The sequence below is a fragment of the Bos taurus genome, chromosome 15 (assembly GCF_002263795.3).
Source record: "Bos taurus isolate L1 Dominette 01449 registration number 42190680 breed Hereford chromosome 15, ARS-UCD2.0, whole genome shotgun sequence".
Taxonomy (NCBI): Eukaryota; Metazoa; Chordata; class Mammalia; order Artiodactyla; family Bovidae; genus Bos; species Bos taurus.
The window spans coordinates 52,074,214-52,080,547 of record NC_037342.1 but is presented as its reverse complement, the minus strand read 5'-3'; positions in this window follow the sequence as shown (position 1 = coordinate 52,080,547).

The following is a 6,334-nucleotide window of genomic DNA, read 5'->3' as shown; positions in this document are numbered from 1 at the left end:
TGACAGACTTTATTTTCTTGGGCTCCAAAATCATTGCAGATGGTGATTGCAGCCATGAAATTAAAAGACACTTGCTCCTCAGAAGAAAAGCTATGACCAACCTGAAAGTGAAAGTCGCTCAGTCGTGTCTGACTCTTTTTGACACAATGGACTATTCAGTCCATGGAATTCTCCAGGCCAGAATAGTGGAGTGGGTAGCCTTTCCCTTCTCCAGGGGATCTTCCCAACCCAGTGATCAAACCCAGGTCTCCCGCATTGCAGGTGGATTCTTTACCAGCTAAGCCACAAGGGAAGCCCATGACCAACCTAGACAGCATATTAAAAAGCAGAGACATTATTTTGCTGACAAAATAGTCATCTAGTCAAACCTATGGTTTTTCCAGAAGTCATGTGTAGATGTGAGAGTTGGACCATAAAGAAAGCTGAGTATCAAAGAATTGATGCATTTGAACTGTGATGTTGGAGAAGACTCTTGAGAGTCCCTTGGACTGCAAGGAGATCCAACCAGTCAAATGGTAAAGGATATCAGTTCTGAATATTCATTGAAAGGACTGATGCTGAAGCTGAAACTCCAATACTTTGGCCACCTGATGCGAAGAACTGACTCATTGGAAAAGATCCTGATGCTGGGAAAGATTGAATGCAGGAGGAGAAGCGGGTGACAGAGGATGAGATGGTTGGATGGCATCACTGACTCAGTGGACATGAGTTTGAGCAAACTCAAACTCAAATGGGAGATAATAAAGGACATGGAATGCTTGTCCTGGCATGCTGCACTCCATGGGTCACAAAGAGTCAGACGTAATTAGAGACAACAACCACAACCCTCTTTGCGTGAGTGTATTGAAACTTGGTTTTCAATCCAAACAAACCCCCATGGGTTTAAATTCCCGAAGGTGACAGCTGGGTTGCTGAGGGAGCCACCTGCCACTCACGTGCAGATGGCTTGTGCCTCCTTATTGAGCAGGTCAGGGTTATAATCTGCCTATTCTTAATTCACGGAGAGGGCAATGGCACCCCACTCCAGTACTCTTGCTTGGAAAATCCCGTGGACGGAGGAGCCTGTTAGGCTGCAATCCATGGGGTCGCTAAGAGTCGGACACGACTGAGCAACTTCACTTTCACTTTTCACTTTCATGCATTGGAGAAGGAAATGGCAACCCACTCCAGTGTTCTTGCCTGGAGAACCCCAGGGACGGGGGAGCCTGGTGGGCTGCCATCTATGGGGTCGCACAGAGTCGGACACGACTGAAGTGACTCAGCATAGCATAGCATAGCATTCTTAATTCAATATACCAGTGTGTTCTTCTCAACACAATTGGCGACAAGGAGGATAGGATGGTGGGAACAATTTGCATCCCTATTCAATGTCTTGGAGCTGTGAATGGCATACTAACTTTCTCTCCATACTACTCAGTCTCTGTGGGAAGAAACCAGTGCTAACAGTAATGTTGCTGCTGGTTGCTGGAAATCCCTACCCTAAATCATCAGTGCTGTAAAAGGTCAGATGCTCCCTACAGAGACTCAGTTGCCAACTAAAGGCCCCAGTCTGAGATGGGTGTGTTTCCAATTATTCTCTAAAGGAGACCCTCCTGGGTATCAGTTCTGGAGGTGATGGGCTACGGTCACATGTGAAAATCCCTCATGTTTTGGCAAGGTGAGCTAACCAGGATGGAAGGGCTCTGCCTTTTTCCTCCAGGCAGAGACCAGGGCGAGGGCTCAGGTCCTAGTGTTACGGACCTGGACGCTTGGACCCTTTAATCAATAGAAATTGATGAGGCCACATGGATTTCGGGCAAGGACTTGCTAGGGCTTAAGCTACAGCACACGGAGGCAGCAATAGGAAGCAGGTGCTCTTGCTCTTTTTCTCCAGAGAGCTAGCTGGTCCCTTAAATAGGGTGAGGGTAGGCGTGGGAGCTTGGTTGGAGGTGTAGTTTGGGTGGGCTCTCCAGCCCTCTGAGGGTGCCTGGTGCAAGGATCCGCCCTTTGTGGAGGGCCGTCTGCAAGGGTCATACACAGTCCTTCATCTCTGCACCTGTCACATCAAACATGGTGGATAAGCTCATTACTGCTGCCCCAGGAAGGTAGGAGAACGGTCAAAATTGCCCCAGTGGCGCATGCGAGCAGGTGTTTAATCACCTGTGCCTTGTGGCTGTTTTGTATCCTGTTGCTTAAGGAGACGTTTGTCCAGGTGCAGGCACTCTGGCAGAGATCTCAGGTCCCAGCCTGTCTCACTCGGAGCCAAGCAGAGTTCCTCTAGATTTGTGCTGGTTGCGGAGGCGAGCTGCTGGGCCCTCTGTGCCAAGGGTTGGACTTGGGGAGCCAGCTTTACCAGGACAACATGGCACCCTAGAATGGGGGATGATAGCTATAGAGGGGCTGCGCCCAGAACGCCACCAGGTGCAGACACTAGCTAAGGGATTTAAGTCCTCTATCTTAAGGGGCACATATGTGTAAAGGCCACTGTCCCTGCCCAAATGGTCACTCGACGTCCTGACCTGCAGCCACTGGCCATTTCAGTGCCCCAATTTCATCTCTAATTGGCTAATAGGCTTATGCAGTTCAGACTCATCTCTGGCAATACAGGGCCAAGCGTTGAATTGTTGCGAGCATATAACTAAATTTTCTCTAAACCGAGGCTACCCATGGGCTTCCAACCTTTACTGGGTGTGGAGGAAGCCACCCGTGTTTTGGAGAAGAGCCCCACCCAATCATTGGCAAGGTGTTTCCCTCATGGGCCCAGCCCTGACTACTTCCTCTGGAGGCTTCCACAATAGCAGAGATGACATCAAGGAAGACATGGCAATGAAGACTGTGAGTACTGCCTGGCACTTGACTGCTTATTTAAATTTCCTGCTGCCGACTCCCTTGAGCGGCATTTTGCAGATTTAACTTGGTGTTTACCCCGGAGCCCCCTTGCTTGCTGCTCAGGGTAAGGCAGTACTCTGACTGACGGGCTGCTCCCCACCGTGCACATGTCTAGTCTCACAACCTATGGGGGCTCCTAAACACTTGACTTAGTTGCTTGCCTTCAACACACCCATTAGATTCCACATTATGGGTCCTCCTGAGAGTGAGTGAGTTTAAATATCTGTTAGGAGGAACCCTTCTGTGGCTGTGGATGCTGCCAACACCACAGCGTCACCGCCCTTCCCCCCACCCACCAGCACAACAGCCACAGGGTCACCTCCCTCCAGCACTCGAGGGGATCCTTCCCCACAGTCACCACCCAGGGCTCCACGATCATCCATTTCAAGCCCTTCGGTAGGGCAGAAATCAGGGCTCATTTTTTGGGTTGCTGCAATTGTTGAGCATGTTACGTGGCTCCACAAAGGCTATTTCCCAAGTTAGTGGCCTGTGGGGATGACTTTTTTCTTTTTCACTTTCGGCTCCACAGTCCTGGCATGCAGGATCTTAATCCTCCAACCAGAGATGGAACTCAGGCCCCCTGCATTGGTAGTGTGGAGTCTTAGCCACTGGACCACCAGGAAAGTCCCCCAACGTGATTCTGTAGTGCAGATGGCTTTGGATGACTGTTTAGCTTTAGATTACTCACTGACCAAAAAAGGAGGTATGAGCGCTTTAAAGAGCACCGCCTTTCGCATGTATATTAAAAATTCTGGACAAGTTCAGACAAATTTATAGAAGGTGGCCCTAGGGGGGACAAGAGTTCTGTAATCTCACCTAATCAAAAATGTTGGCTTTATCTAAGGACTCTGATTATTTTTTGACTGAACCACAACAAATGGATTTCAAGCTATCGTTTGTCTATTGATGATACTGTTGATTGGCATTTTTGTGTTGCTCCTATATTTCATGTACTCAGTGACTAAAACCCTGCTAGTTGGCTTGATATAGCTCTGCTGTCCAGACAGTGTGTATAATTATCCTTAAAGATTAATGCCTAGGCATCACAGAGTCTATTGTGATGAGAAAAGCAACTTTTGAGGAAAACAACATGCTTTTCTCAGTTGCTGCCTAGGCATTTTATGGTATGATAATCCTGCTCACTCCCAGAACCTGGACACTTAGACAAAGACCTGAGGGTAGAGTTGTAAATCTTGCGACTCAACTTCCTTTGTGGGAGTGTTTTGAAACTACAGCTTCCATCAAAAGGGCTGCAGCGTTTTCACTTTCCCAGAGTCAGAGCTCATAAGCCCAAGGAGCAATCTACCACCTCCATGTGGTGGCTTGTGTCTGATCAGCAGGCAGTCACCTGCATATTCTCAATGAAATTCCCTAGCCCCGGCTTCTTGATGCAGCAGAAGAATCAGAAAGGTTTGTCTCAGTAGAGGAGAATAATTAGTGCTGGGTCAAAGGCTACTTCGGTCTCACCTCACAAATCCTGAAAACAAAACCCAGAAAAACCAAGCTGTTTTCAAACAATTTAACTGTGTTCCAGAACAAAGCTCAAGAATACTTGCAGGAAAACAAAAATATCTAATATCCAATAAGGTTAAAAAAAAAAATCACAGTGTCTGGAATCAAACTAAAGATTGGCATGAAAAAAAGCAGAAAAAAAATGTCCCATAATGCTGAGAAAAATCAATCAGTTGGACTGACACAGAATAGCAAAGACATGAAAATAGTTATTATGACTATATTTCTTAAGTTCAGAACACTACAGGAAGGATCAATCACATTAAATAGTAATGTGAGAGTTATTAAAGAGGCCCAAATTGAACTTCTAGAACTGGAACTGCAATGTCTGGGATGGATTTTTGCCAATGTTTGGGGGAAATAATAGCAAGGTTAAATGACTTTTAATGTGTTTAAGGGCTACTTGTAATTCTTCTGAGAATTGACTGTGCATCTATTGCCCATTTTTCCATAGGATTGCTATTTTTTTTTCTTTTTCAATTTTTAGATGCCTTCTATGTTTTAGGAAAATCAATTCTATGATGTAACTTGCAAATATTTCACTCAGTTTGTCATCTGTCTCTTACTTTATATATCAGGATTTTGGCTTTTTTCCCTTGTTGCTTACTGCTTCTAGATTTTGAGTCATAATTAGAAAAGTTTTCTCCACCCCTTGGTTATGGAGGAATTCACACTTGTTTTCTTCTATATATTCATGGTTTTACTTCAGTTGAGTTGCTCAGTCATGTCTGACTCTTTGCAGCCCCACGGACTGCAGCACGCCAGGCTTCCCTGTCCATTACCAACTCCCAGAGCTTACTCAAACTCATGTCCATTGAGTTGGTGATGCCAGCCAACCATCTCATCCTCTGTCATCCCCTTCTCCTCCCACCTTCAATCTTTCCCAGCATCAGGGTCTTTTCCAATGAGTCAGTTCTTCGCATCAGGTGGCCAAAGTATTGGAGTTTCAGCTTCAGCATCAGTCCTTCCAATGCATATTCAGAACTGATTTCCTTTACGATTGACTGGTTGGATCTCCTTGTAGTCCAAGGGACTCTCACGAGTCTTATCCAATACCACAGTTCAAATGCATCAATTCTTCAGTGCTCAGCTTTCTTTATAGTCCAACTCTCACATCCATACATAACTCCTGGAAAAATCATAGCTTTAAGTAGATGGACCTTTGTTGGCAAAGTAATGTCTCTGCTTTTTTACACACTGTCTAGGTTGGTCATAGCTTTTCTTCCAAGGACCAAGCATCTTTTAACTTCATGGCTGCAGTCACCATCTGCAGTGATTTTGGAGAGCCCTGAAATAAAGTCTCTCACTGTTCCCTTTGGTTCCCCATCTAATTGCCATGAAGTGATGGGACCAGATGCCATGATCTTAATTTTCTGAATGTTGAATTTTAAGCCAACTTTTTCACTCTCCTCTTCCACTTTCATCAAGAGGCTCTTTAGTTCTTTGCTTTCTGCCATAAGGGTGGTATCATCTGCATATCTGAGGTTATTAATATTTCTCCCAGCAACCTTGATTCCAGCTTGTGCTTCATGCAGCCTTGTATTTTGCATGAAGGGGACGACAGAGGATGAGACAGCTGGATGGCATCACTGACTCGATGGACGTGAGTCTGGGTGAACTCCGGGAGTTGGTGATGGACAGGGAGGCCTGGCGTGCTGCGATTCATGGGGTTGCAAAGAGTCAGACACGACTGAGCGACTGAACTGAACTGAACGGAACTGAACTCTGCATGTGAGTTAAATAAGCAGGGTGATAATTAGTTCTTACTTAGCAATAAGTTTTTTTTTTTACTTAGCACTAAGATTAATGAACTAATCTTAAGTAATAATGGTTTTACTTAGCAAGAAGGTTAATGGGCTAATCTCTGGAACCATCTGGAACTTCTTTTGAGAAACAACGTTAGATCAAATTTTGCTTTTGTTTGTGTCAACAGAAATAATTAGTGTGTGTGTGT